This window comes from Vigna unguiculata, chromosome 3 (genome assembly GCF_037176805.1).
Source record: "Vigna unguiculata cultivar grain cowpea cultivar isolate G323 ecotype 2 chromosome 3, ASM3717680v1, whole genome shotgun sequence".
NCBI classification, from domain to species: Eukaryota; Viridiplantae; Streptophyta; class Magnoliopsida; order Fabales; family Fabaceae; genus Vigna; species Vigna unguiculata.
Window position 1 is genome coordinate 39,454,379 of NC_140794.1, and position 14,575 is coordinate 39,468,953.

The following is a 14,575-nucleotide window of genomic DNA, read 5'->3' on the forward strand; positions in this document are numbered from 1 at the left end:
TTGTTGTTGTTCCTCATGCACCTAGGTGGTATTTATAGGTAGCAAAAGGAGACAAAGCAATAAATTGCAATAAGAATATAGCCGTTAGCCATAAAACACATTAACCCATAAATTAAAGGTATATAAAAACATGAGTAATAGTAGAATTTTTATTTTAATTATTTATTTTTTAAATTATAATAAAATATTTCTAACAGCTAGAGAAATTAGGAAGTGAAAATATTTGTAGCTAATTCCTCGCTAATTAGTGAGAAATAGCGAAAGAATAAAATTGTAGTGAGTCTGTAGTAAAATAACTACAGATTTGTCAATACATATATTTGTAACTAATTCTTCACTAATTTACGAGGAAATAGTGAAGGAAACAATTTGTAACTTCTTCGTAGCAAAATAGCTACAATTTACTAGAACATATATTTGTAGCTAATCTCTCACTAATTTTATGACGAAATAGTGAAGAAATAGAATTGTAGCTGGTTCGTCTACAAATTTACTAGAAAATATATTTGTAACTATTGTTTCTCAATTAAAATGTACTATAATTATTTTTTTAAATTTTAGTATAAATATATATATTTTTTAATTTAAATATTTTCAAATTATTTTTAGTTTAGATATTTTAAAATTATTTTTAATTTAAATATTTTAAAACTATTTTTAATTTAAATATTTTAAAATACTTCTAATTTAAATTTTTAAAATTATTTTTAATTGAAATATTTAAATTTTTTTAAATATAATTGTATATATTAAAATATAAATTATAAATATAAATATTAATAAATTAACTAAAACATGTAATAAATGGAGAAAAAAATTAGATATATAAATTTTAATTTTATTAAAAGACTTATAAGTTTAAGATAAATATAAATTAAAAGAATTATAAGTTTAAGATAAATATATAACTTTAACTAAAACTGATTATAATTTTTATTTACTCAGACGGTTTTAAAAAAATATTAAAGCTGTTTTCTATTTTTTTTTAATTTAGAAAATATCTTCTTTTAATTTATTGAAAGTGACGACGAATCAAGGAATTATTTTGTGCCTTTTTCACATTTTCAAATTATTCAAAGGTTTAATTATGTCTTTGATCCCCATTTTGGAGTCAAAATCTATAAATGGTACCCAAATTTTTAAAAGTCTCAAATTGGTCTCTTTTTTTGTTAAAACGTCTCAAGTTTTCCCTTTCTGTTAAGTCTGGTTAGACGGCGTTAAATGGGGTGTCACGTGTCAGTTCCTTGATTTTTTGAATTTTTTTATTTTATTTATTTGAATTTTACTTTTTATTTTTTATTTTTTTTTGAATTTTTTGAAAAAAATCAAAAAATTGTCACGTGTCAAGCTATCATCGTGCCACGTGATAGTGATAGAGTGATGTGGCAGTGACAGTGACACGTGTCAGTATTATGCTAGGTGTCATTTCCTTAGTCTCAATTTAGTCCCTTTATTTTAATTTGTCTCAATTTAGTCCCAATTTTTGTAAAAATTAGTAATTTTGTCCCTCTCCAAATTGAAACAAAAATTAATTTTATATAAATATTATACAAATATTTTTATTAAATTTGATATTTTTATTCAAATTGATATTTTTATTATATATTTTTAACATAGCTAAGTTTATTTAAAATTGTGTTTCACATTCAACTTTACTTAAAATTGTTTTCAAATTTTAAATTTATGTGTTTTATTGTTACATAAACTAGTTAATTTATGAAATTTTTTCTATTAACATTATTTTCTATTAACAACTTTAAAACAATTTTAAATAAAGTTCAATGTAAAATATTAATTAAATGAAATTAATTTGGTTAAAAATATTTACTTGATATATCAATTTTGATGAAAATATTTGTGTATATTTATATAGAAATTAAATTTGATTTCAATTTGGAGAGGGACAAAATTGCTAATTTTTACAAAAATTAGGACTAAATTGAGACAAATTAAAATAAAGGGACTAAATTGAGACTAAGAAAATGACATCTGGCATAATACTAACACGTGTCACTCCCTCTAACGACGTCAACCTTGACTTAACAGAAAAGGCAAACTTGAAACTTTTTAACAAAAAAGGGGAGCAATTTGAGACTTTTAAAAATTTGGGTACTATTTTGAGATTTTGACTCCAAAATGAGGACCAAAGGTATAATTAAACCTTATTCAAATGCTCACTTTCTTCGTCATTCACACTCTGGTACATTATTCTCCTTACTCACACTCCAACTCATTCATCTCCTCTATAAGAGAGACGAGATGGAAAAGAGAGGCGATAAAGGTAGCATACACAGTGAAGCAGCTTGTGGTCTTCAATGGACACAATTCCAATATTCTTCCAAATTTCAGAAACTCTGTCAACAATCGGGTTCTTTCTCCCTTTCTTTTCTCCTCCTAAGTCACTCATTCCCAATCTCTCTTTTTCCACTGATGTTTCCAAACACACGTTATACGATTCACTCTCCTAAACATTTCCAAACCCTATAATTTTTGGATACCTACTCTTTGACATTTTGGAGATCCTCTCACTCTCACATTCTTAAATGGTTTCTGTTAAGGTTGGACTCACTCACGCTATTCACATGCTTGGGCCTAATCAGAATCAGTCAGTTTTGTAGTAAAGGTAAGTGTAATCCAAAAAATCTCTAATTTAAGCAGTTTAGATTAAAATATAATATTATATTATTGAGTAATGATACGTATATTAAGGAATCAATTAACTGTGTCTACATATATGGTGAAATAATGGTTCCTAAGGCTGCGTAAGCTTCCTTTCATTTACAAGAAGTATACTTTTAAAAGCAGTGTTTTGACTCTATGTCTACTATATATCTAAGAAAATGTTAGAAAATGTTAGTATAATGAAGTTACTGAACTAGACATTCTACTTCATTGACATGTGTCTTAAATGAATGGTATTTTCGTCAATTTGATGTTGTAGTGTTTTGACGGTGAAGGTTGTTTAATGGTTTGATAGACATTTGTTAACAGGTTTGAAAATCCATCTTCTAGAAGGTAAGTCAGTTGAATCCTTCTTCTCCAGGTAACCTTTTCTTCTATGTTCCTCCTTCTTCTCTATTTCTCATTCTTCTTCGTTCATGCTTATTCTCCGTAAGTTCATTTGAGTAACTTCATACCTACTTCTTCTTCGTTGATTGTTGTTCTTGATACTTATTTTTTATTTTTGATTGAAAGTTAAATATTATTTATTTCCTATTTATTGTTCTTCATGCATCTTTCTTCTTTATGCATGGTTTTTCTTCTTCATCAAAGGTTGTTATTGTTATGTTGAACCTTTTTGTATGTTGTCGATCATGAAAGATTTTGTTTTTATACATTCTTTTTTAGTTTAACCTGTTTTACCCATGTTGTAGTATTTTTTAAAAAATGTTTATAGAAGTTTGCTTCTTCTTTTTTCTGTTATTTTGTGTTGAACCTTTTTAAAAGACGTTTCAGATGTTGTTGTTGAAAAGAAGTTTGTTTGTTTTTTGGAGTTTTTTTTTTGTTGATCATTGTGTTCCCTTTGCTTAATATTTATTCAAAGTCTTTTTTAGTTGTAGGAACATTTTTTGTTGATGAAAGTTTTGATTTTTTTGTGAGCTTTTTTTTTGTGGAAGATGATTTGTCGTTTGTTAGTTTGTTTCTGTAGCTTGATTTTGTGTTTGTTGTTCTATTTTTTGATTAGTTATTTGAGTCGATGTGTCGTTGGTTAAAACTTAACACTTATTTTATTGTAATGTATTAAATGGCAAAAAATTTTGATATGATCAAGAATATTGATGGAAGAAGAGAAACGTTGAAACTTGTTGTCACAATCATAGATTTGTGGTATGTTGAGTCATGGGATTCCAAACGAAATATGGATATGGTTCTAATGGATCAAAAAGTAATGTAAAGTATCATATTTTAGCATGTTCCATATTGTATTTTATAAGATGACAAATATATTTAACCGTATATATATATATATATATATATATATATATATATATATATATATATATATATATATATATATATATATATATATATTAATCTGTTCTTTAGGGTGATGTTATTGTTGCAATGATTAAGAAGGTAGATATGGGTGTTTGGGAAGACAAGCTAAAAGAGGGTGAAAGTTACATAATGCATAACTTTATAATGTTAAAGAACAGAGCTCAATATAGAGTTTGTGAGCATCCATTTAAGCTATTGTTTATAGGAGCAACGTCCATACGACCCTAACCCATTGCAAGCATGCCTAGAAAGGTATGGAAGTTCAAAAGTATAAAGGATATCATTGATGGAAAGTATTGTGCTGATTTGTTGGTTGGAATGTTTATTGTTCTATCTTCATGGATGTGTCCTATATTTTCTATTTTTGTTGATTTATTTTTATTTTATTTTATTTTTGCATGTTAGATGTCATTGGTGTGGTGGACAATGTAGAGGAGGAAGTACATGCGAAAAATGTTGTCTTTGACCTGAAGGATTTGAAGTTGGTTTCATTATGTATGTTCTTTTATATTTACAGTAGTGTTTTAATAATTTTATTATTATTTTGTAATATGGTGTTGTTATTTCATTAATGCAATGGTGCTATAATCGGTTGCACATTGTGAGATTCATATTGCGAGAAATTATTGACTTATTGCAATATGAATCTCACTACGTAGTGAAACATCTAATCCTGCTATTATTCTTACTCAGGCAAAGATAAAGGCTGCATCAGGTTTTAATAATGTCATTAATATTTTTAGATTATCATTATTCTTTAAGCTAATGTAATTAATTTTGTATAGGCCCATGGCCAGTGTCACTGTCTAATTTTTGGAATGGTTCAAAATTGATAACGGGAGATGACATACCTGAGCTGATTGATTTTAAGAATCAATTTGTAGAGTATGTTTATATATTAGCCATCTATTATTGATTAAAAGTTATTTTCATAAACACTAACTAATGTGTAATGTGTACAACCTCTGTAGTGAAAGTTTTGAGGAGGGAAGTCAGTATAGTGGCTCTTCGCAGATTAGTCATGCTGATAGGTTTATGTATAAAATTGTTGTTAAAAGTGTTTCACTGTATTAGAGGTAATTCTCATCTTCGTAAATTTGTTTTAAGTCAATTTTGTAATTGTTCATCATATTATTTACATTTTTTTTATTCATATAGAAGATTTCCTATGTAACTGTTGCACGTACACTTATATTTAACTTAGGAAATGATAGATGAAATTATTTGGTGTGTAGCGTATGTACGAAAAGAACTCATGAAGTTTGTTCTTTTAAGTGTCTTAGTTGTGATGCTTTTAACGATTATCCAAAAATCAGGTTAGTAAATGTTACATTTATATGTTTGACCATATGTCCCAGTGTTAATTCTAATTCAAATGACTTTTGTAGATACAAGCTCGAAATTCAAGTTACTGATGGGAAAAAGGTGGCCAATTTCATGCTTTGGGACCAAGATTGCATGAATTTAATTGGTGTATCTGCTACTGATTTGAGAAAGAAAATGATCAAGGTAGAAGAAATGGTCAACATTTACAACTTAACTTATTTTACAAAAAAAATTATTGTAAACAACTTAGTAATATTTTATTTCGTTGTACTTGTTTTGTATTAGGATGGTGAAGATGATCCTAAGTGTTTTCCAGAGGATCTAGATGTTATTTTAGGATGTACTTGGGCTTTTAAAGTTAAGCTACAAGAAAAGAACTGACCTGCTTCAGTTATGAGAGTTTCTACTGACGTGGAAATTATTGATCACGTTAAAGCTCTACTTGCACAGGAGGAGGTAGTAATGGAATTTTTTGTAGTAAATACCTGAAATATGAATAATAGTTTTATTAGTAATTGATTTTTTTTATAACACTTTGCAGGCAAGCCAAGTTGGTGAATGTATGGTTAGTGGTCCATCAGACATAATTCTTGATATTTTCAACTCCTTAGTGAGTATACTTCAATTTAATTTTCTTTACTAATGGGAACAGTAATGGTTTCTATTTTTAAATTTTAATAGTAAATAAATTATGCAAGCAATGGTTATTGGAAAATGTAGCAATGGCAGTGTCTGTGATTTTTACCAACTTCTAGCGGGACTTCTTTAGTAAGTATTTAAAATTTGGCCATACTAGTTGTGAGATAAAATGTTATACAATGTTTGAAATTAATTATATATATATATATATATATATATATATATATATATATATATATATATATATATATATGTTGCCAAGCAATGGAACTTGTTGAATGTATTGGTAATGTTGCATGTGACTTAACAGCTGATATTGATAGTTCATTGGTAAGTATAATTTTACTTGAGTTAGCATACTAATATAACTGATGTCTTGAATCTGTAACATGATTGATGTTGATCATTGCAGATGTGCCTTTCTTCCACAGTTGATGATGAACCTTATTTAGTTTTATGTATGACGCCTACTAAGGATGTTTGTGCTACCACTAATGATGTTCAAGACATTCCATCAAGTATCATGGAGTTCGATCTTCTGGAGGACATTCCTTTAGCTCAAGTCTCAGCTACAAAGACTACAAAGCCAATGAAGAGTATCAAAAAGAAGAAATTATAAATGTATTAAGGTTGCGAGGAAAAATATGTTAAAATGTTTGTAAAAACATTTTTTATCTTTGTGAACCATGTTGTGACTTCTATGGTACCTCATTCCTGGTCCTGTTTTGAGAAACTTTAACTATGAATGTTCTAAAACAACATTAATAATTTTGGGTGTGCAAAATTGTAGAAGACAATTTCGAAGAATGCTAATATAACGTGATTGTTATTATTATAATTTAGATCTTTGAATTTGTTACAAGTAAAAATATTATTACATTATGATATTAGTGTTATCTGTTTTGAACTAATATTTAGTAATTGATATCAAGTATTCAATGATTAAATTAAAGTTTTTTTAATAAATAATAGTTCTAAGTTCTTTTCAATTACTTTTCATCTTTACAGTATTGTTTTTGCATATTAATTATTCAAATTACTTTAGATGAAAAAAATATATAATGACTACTACAAGAATCATTTATGCCTTATAATAAACATTTGCTTTATTAAAGATCATTAGTAATCCGCTTTAAAATCTAATGACAAATTTTATAACACATGTTTATGATTAATTGTCATTACTATGCAACAAAACAATTATACTATCAGAATATTGACAATGAATAAGCGTCCTAAAATAGAGTTATTGATTACAACTATGGTAATACATTGATATTTATAATTCAATATATTGTCTCAATAAAGATGACATTCATGAAATATAATAATACAACAATTCTTTGAACATTCCAATACTTAGAACTTAAGAAAGTTTTTGGTTTCAATGGGATGTATTAGGATTTCTTGAAAGGACATCATATATTGATTGAGAGGATGTGCATTTAATACTGATATTATTGTTCAACATTTAAATTTTACAGTGAAGTATGGAATGTACTATTACGATGAAGTTGTTAATGGGTTTCCCTCATAACAAAAGTATTGAACATAATATTTGATTGTGTAATTAACAATGTGATATATAATATAATAAATTGAAAATGTAGGGTAAGTAACAGATAAAACATGTTAAGGTGAAAAGACATTTATTTAATAACCAAAATTATATCTTTCCCATTAATATTAGTTTAAACAAGTTTTATATTTGGCGTTAAAAATTGTTGGATTGTTCCATCCAGTAACATATACATAACAAAATATGAGTAATGGTAATTTGATGAAGTATTTTGTAAAGGAAATGTCAAATATGGTTGAAGAGCAGATTTGTGTAGCTACTGATGAATTAGAGCAGACAAAGTTTTATACTTGACCAATGAGGAGTATTATTTGGCTCGTGGATGATTTTTTAATTTCATGTACAAGTGTTTTCTATGAAGTTCATCTTAAACCTTTAATACCTATTACAATACCTCTGTATAACATTTACAGATTATTGCAAATGTTATAGTGTTGTGCTAATTTTTTATTATGTATTGTTTTCTCTATTAGGATGGATAATCAAAATACCAAGTCCAGTACAAGTGCAAGAATAAAAAGGAAACTAATAATCCAACGGAAGAGGATGAATGCTACATGCATACAACAGAAGCACCCTGAAAAGAAAAGAAGAAATTGCACACCATTAGTTGATGTAACAAGTTGTTTTCTGAATGAATAAAGGTCTCATAAGGAATTACCAATGAAAGGTCCATAACCTACATTCGTGAATGAGCAAAGAGATATTACTGGAAGCAGAAGAAAGCAACAAAATCTCCTTCGGAAGTTTGAAGCCACTGTTAATATGGTCACAACAACCAATGATTCCCATATGCTTACTCAATCAGTGCAGTTGAAAGATATTGATGAACTAGAGTCAAACACAGATAAGTCAGATTCATGTAATTCCCCAATACAAGGTAAAACTATTTTATAATAAGGAAATGAATATTGATATACTTTGTGAAATAATGTAATTATTTTAGTATGAGGAGAATGATATTCCATTAATACTTATTGTGCAGACAGTCATGAAGAGTATCATATGAACTATGAAGTGTCAACCACAAATAAAGATAAGGCTTCTAAAAACAATTATTGTAATATTTTTTTGCAATCATCTATGACAATTTAAACTAAGGTATTCATTTGCAAGTTGTATGCAGATATAGGGGATCCAATCTATATTTGTCAGCATTGCAAAGGTCATAAGTGGTATCAAGAACGTATTGACAAATCTCATCGAAATATTAATCCCAACTTTCAACTGTGTTATGGAAATGGAAAAGTTCAATTGTCAATGTTAAAAGACCCCCCTGATGAACTTCAACTACTACTTTTTCAATCTGATTGTAAACAGAGTAGAAGTTATCAACAACACATTAAAACATACAACATGATGTTTGCATTCACATCTCCTAGAGCAAAAATTGACAATAAATACCACCAAATTTAAGAGTTCAAGGTCAATAATGTCATAGAATTCGTAGTCTTTTGCCACATATTGGAAAACAACCAAAGTTTGCTAAGCTATACATATATGATATTGATAATGAGATACACAATAGAATTCAATCTTTGAGGTAAACTACAATTATGGTACCAAATTATATTATATGATGAGGCAATTTTTTTGATTTGAAATTCAATCTTGATGTAGGAACCATAATGATATTGATGCTGAAATTGTAAAAACACTAACTGAAATGCTTGATAAGTACAATGTGCATGCCAAATCTTTCAGAATGGCAAGGGATCGATATCCAGAACAACCATTTCATGATCTCAAATTAAGACTTATAACAGATAGGCAAAAAGATGAACGAATATACAACATGCCAATGGTTTCAGAAGTAGCTGCATTAATCGTAGCTGATGTTGATAGCGCTTCTCCTAGAGATATTATTATGGAAAGCAGAACAGGAAAGCTACAAAGAATAAACGAGTTGCACACCAGTTATTTGGGTTATCAATATCCTTTGTTGTTTTCATATGGTGAAGATGGTTATAGGCATGATATTAGTCATCGCGATTCTTTGGCATCAAAATGTAATCGCTTATCAATCAAGGAATGGTTTTGTTTTAGAATTCAAACTCGAGATTGTGAGCCAATGACTATTCTTAGATCTAGAAGATTGTTCCAACAATTTTTTGTTGATGGATACACAATGATTGAGTCTGTGAGATTATCATTCATCAGAAATAATCAATCCAAGCTTAGGGTTGATAAATATAATAACCTTTGTTAACCAAGTAATGAAAGCCAAACTGAAGCCTCTCAAAAAAGGGAAACGATTTATGCTTCCATCAAGCTTTGTTGGTGGCAGAAGATTTATGGATCAATTATATTTTGATGGAATGACAATATATGGTCATGTAGGATTCCCAGATCTATTTGTAACTTTTACCTATAACCCGAAACGGCCAAAGATTTCTCGAATATTAAAGTCTTCAAAATTAAGTCCTTCAAATCGGCCAGATATTATTGCAAGAGTATTTAGAATCAAATTTGATGAGTTGCTATCAGATTTAACGAAAAAGCATACATTGGGCATAGTCATAGCATGTAAGTATTAATATTTTTATGATAGAATGTAATAACTTCAATTATTCTTTTATTCTAACAACGTAATTCTTAATTTATTTTTGACAGACATGTATAGTATTGAATTCCAGAAATGTGGTTTACCACATGCTCATTTGCTAATATTCTTGCATCCTTCTAGCAAATATCTAACAGCATTGGATATAGATAAGGTAATTTCAACTGTCATACCATGTGCCAAAAAGGAGCCAGAATTGTATGCTTGTGTCAAAGAACATATGATACACGAACCATATGGATTAGCTAATATATCATCTCCATGCATGAAGAATGGATCATGTTCCTGATTTTATTCGAAGAAATTCCAAAATACTACCACAATTGCAAAAGATGGTTTTCCTCATTATCATCGAAGAAGCAATGAAATCACTGCTGTCAAAAATGACATAGCACTAGATAATCGTTTTGTTGTCCCTTATAATCCTACAATATAATCCTGAAATATCAAGCTCATGTCAATGTTGAATGGTGTAACCGTTCCAATTCAATCAAGTACTTATTTAAGTACATCAATAAAGGATATGATAGAATTACAACTGCTATAGTTTCCAATGCCAATGATAACGAATTACTCAATTTGACACAGATGAAATCAAACAGTATATTGATTGCAGATATATTTCACCATGTGAAGCATGTTGGAGAATATTTTCATTTCCTATTCACGGAAGAAATCCAGCTGTTGAACGACTATTTTTCATCTGCCTGGTGAACAGTCATTGTACTTCAAGGATGATAATGATATTGATGAAATCATGGCAAAACCAACAATTAAGGAGTCGATGTTTACAACCTGGATGGAGTGCAACAAAAAATATTTTGATGCAAGGAATTTAACATATCCACAATTTGTATCTAAGTATGTTTATAATAAGAATGAAAGATATTGGAAACCAAGACAAAAGGGCAACACCATTGGAAGACTTATTTGGGTTCCCCTAGCAACTAGTGAACTTTTCTACTTAAGGAGGATGCTAAGAATAGTAAAAGGTCCACTATCATATGTAGATATTCGAACTGTTGACAACATAACGTATCCTACATTTAGAGAAGCCTGTAAAGCTTGTGGATTTTTAGCAGAGGATACCGAATATGTCGATGCTATTAAGGAAGCCAAAGATTGGGGATCGGGGCACTTCTTAAGGAAATTATTTATAACTATCCTCATGTCAAATAGTATCTTAAAACCTAAAGAGTTGTGGAGTAAAACATGAGAATGGTTATCTGATGGAATATTATATAACGAAAGGATTATTGCTACAAATCTAAGGTATAATCAATTAAACCATATAAAATCTATCTTTCATGTTTAAAGTATATTAACTTAACTTTTCTGTTGCAGAACTCAATTTGAATATTGAAACTCTTCAAAATTTAACCTTGATAGAGATTAAGAAGCTCTTGTAGAATAACAGGAGAACATTAAAGGAATGGTCATTTATGCCTTATCCCAATGATTTTGTGGTAAATTATTGTGGAAATAGATTCGTATATATAGAACTTGATTACAACAAGGATGATGAGTTACATATATTTGAATCTAACTTTAACTGTATGCATTAGACATACAACACATTAAAATATAACATAATAATTAATGATGAATTGCAGATGAGCAAAGACATATGTTTCAAAAGATTATAGATGTTGTCAATCATGAACAAGGGGGGATGTTCTTTTTATATGGATATAGAGGAACAGGAAAAACTTTTATGTGGACAGCCTTATCTTCTGCTTTTCGAGCTGAAGGAAAAATAGTGTTGACAGTTGCATCAAGTGGCATAGCTTCTTTGTTATTGCCTGGAGGTAGGACAACTCTTTCTAAATTCAAGATTCCAATTCCTACACTAGAGCACTCTGTCTACAACATTACAAAGGGTAGTGAACTATTAGACCTGATGAAATTGGCAAACCTAATAATTTGGGATGAAGCACCAATGGCACATAAGTATTGTTTTGAAACATTAGATCGAACTTTAAAAGACAACATGAGAGAAAAGAACAAATATGATTCTGTTTTTGATAGCAAAGTAGTAGTTTTTGGAGGAGATTTTAGACAAATACTTCATGTTATTCCACGGGGCAGTAGATCTGATATTATTCATGCTACTATCAACTCGTCCTATTTGTGGGACCATTGCCATATTTTGAATTTGAAAAAGAACATTCAACTGTTACAAGATGAATTATATCAGTCTACTATTGCTGAAATTGAAGATTTTTCTTCCTGGATAATAAAAATTGGCGAACGATGGATTAGTTGATATAGAAATCCCATCAGAATTACTAATATCATAATATAATGATCCTATCCAAGCCATTGTCAATACCATATATACATGATTAATGCAAAAATACAAAGATGAAGGGTTTCTCATATCAAGAGCTATTCTAGCCAGTCGAATTGAAACAATTGATGAAATCAATCAATCTATTTTGGAATCAATTCCAGGTTAGGCATTGTTCATAATTAACAATTTACTAAATCATCAGTAAGAACTATGAACTTAATCTGATTCATGTATTTCAGGTGAACATAAAGAATATCTAAGATCTGACTGCAGAGATACATCTGAGCCAATAGAGGTTGAAGCATACGATGGTATTACACTAGAATTTCTAAATTCATTAAGAACATCTGGATTACCAAACCATAGTATTAAACTAAAGGTTGGTGCCCCAATTATGCTTTTAAGAAATTTGGATCAATCTCAAGGTTTGTGTAATGGTAGCAGATTAATAGTGACTAAACTTGAAAACCATGTAATCAATGCAAAGATTATTACTAGAAAATGAAAGGAACAGAGATTTACATTTCACGTATGTCTATGTCACCATCCTAGTCCCCTTGGCCATTCTAGCTGATTAGAAGACAATTCTCAATCATGTTATCTTATGCTATGACCATTAACAAATACCAAGGACAATCTTTAGATTGTGTTGGGTTGTATTTGCCAACACTAATTTTTAGTCATGGTCAAATATATGTTGCAACTTCTAGAGTTAAAAGCAAGTTCGGATTAAGGATTTTAATCCATGACATTGAAAACAGGCCTTTGACTACTACCACAAATGTAGTTTTCAAAGAAATTTTTAACAATGTATAAGTGCAATGTATGTTAACATACCTGTGGGCCTATATTTTCTGAAAAATACATGTTAAAGACTACTTACAAATATATGAATGCTTAATTGTTGTGCATTCATATGTTGTTTTGGTGTCATGTATTGATTTTTTGTTAGAATGCATTGTAATAAAAGATGGAGATTCAAGTAAATGGTTTGTTGCTGCGATCATATACGTTGCTTTATCATGTTTTTAACTTACCATTACATTTTTTTAAGAAATCCTTATTTGCCAAGATGCATTAAAAATCGAAACTACCATACACCAACAACACAACAACATTTAATAATATGCAGAGATTCAACCAGCTGATGTTAGTAGTTATATTGACACCACCATAATTATTTGGTACACCTGCCACAATAAGGTCAAATAAGTCTTCATGTAGGTTCATATAGTAATTACTTATCAAAATAATGACTTTTCAAAGCTATATTTAGCCCAATTGATACTGAATATTTTTACTAAACACACCACCATAATTATGTAGTGGACCTGCCATAATTGTCACGTTATTAATGTTGTCAGGTCAACCAAGACTTTCCAAACCTATAACCAGCCAAATTCATACTGAATATTTAACTAAAGAAACCACCATCATTCTGTAGTGCATGTGCTACATCTTTGACGTTATTATTGTTATAAGCTTTAGAAATGGTGATTCATGTTCATATATTAAGAAGATATTGTAATTCTAACTATCCAAACCTATATTAACTGCATCAAATTACGATCTTTCCAATTATTTCTTGAATTGAGTTTTTTATAATAATTATAACTAATATTATTATTTGGAAATTATTATAGTTTTTATAATAGTATAACATTATAGTCAATCTTAAACGTACACATTGAATTGTTAATTTTTATAACTAACTTTATTAAATTAATTAAAAATTTTTAGTAAATAATATTTCCGAACTAGAATACTTATACTCTTTGTAACTTGGATGCATTTTTACATAATGATAATTATATAAATTACCAATTTTAATTATCAATTGCTATTAAGAATAAGTTAATTAAAGTTTAATTTTAGTTGCACTAGGTTTCATATAATGCAAAATTTGGTAATATATTATTTTAATTTATTCAAAGTTATTGCTTATTGAAATAATCTACCCAATGAAAATTTAAATTTGGTAATATATATTTTTAAATTTATTCAAATTTTTTTGTTACTCTAATAATCATCTACTTAAACAAAATATAAACTATTGGAATAAAATTATGGTTAAATTATACTTTTAGTCTCCATTTTCGTAACAAAATTTGAATTTGGTCCCTCAATTATTTTTTATCTCAATCTGGTCCCTATTTTAGGAAATTTGACTCAATCA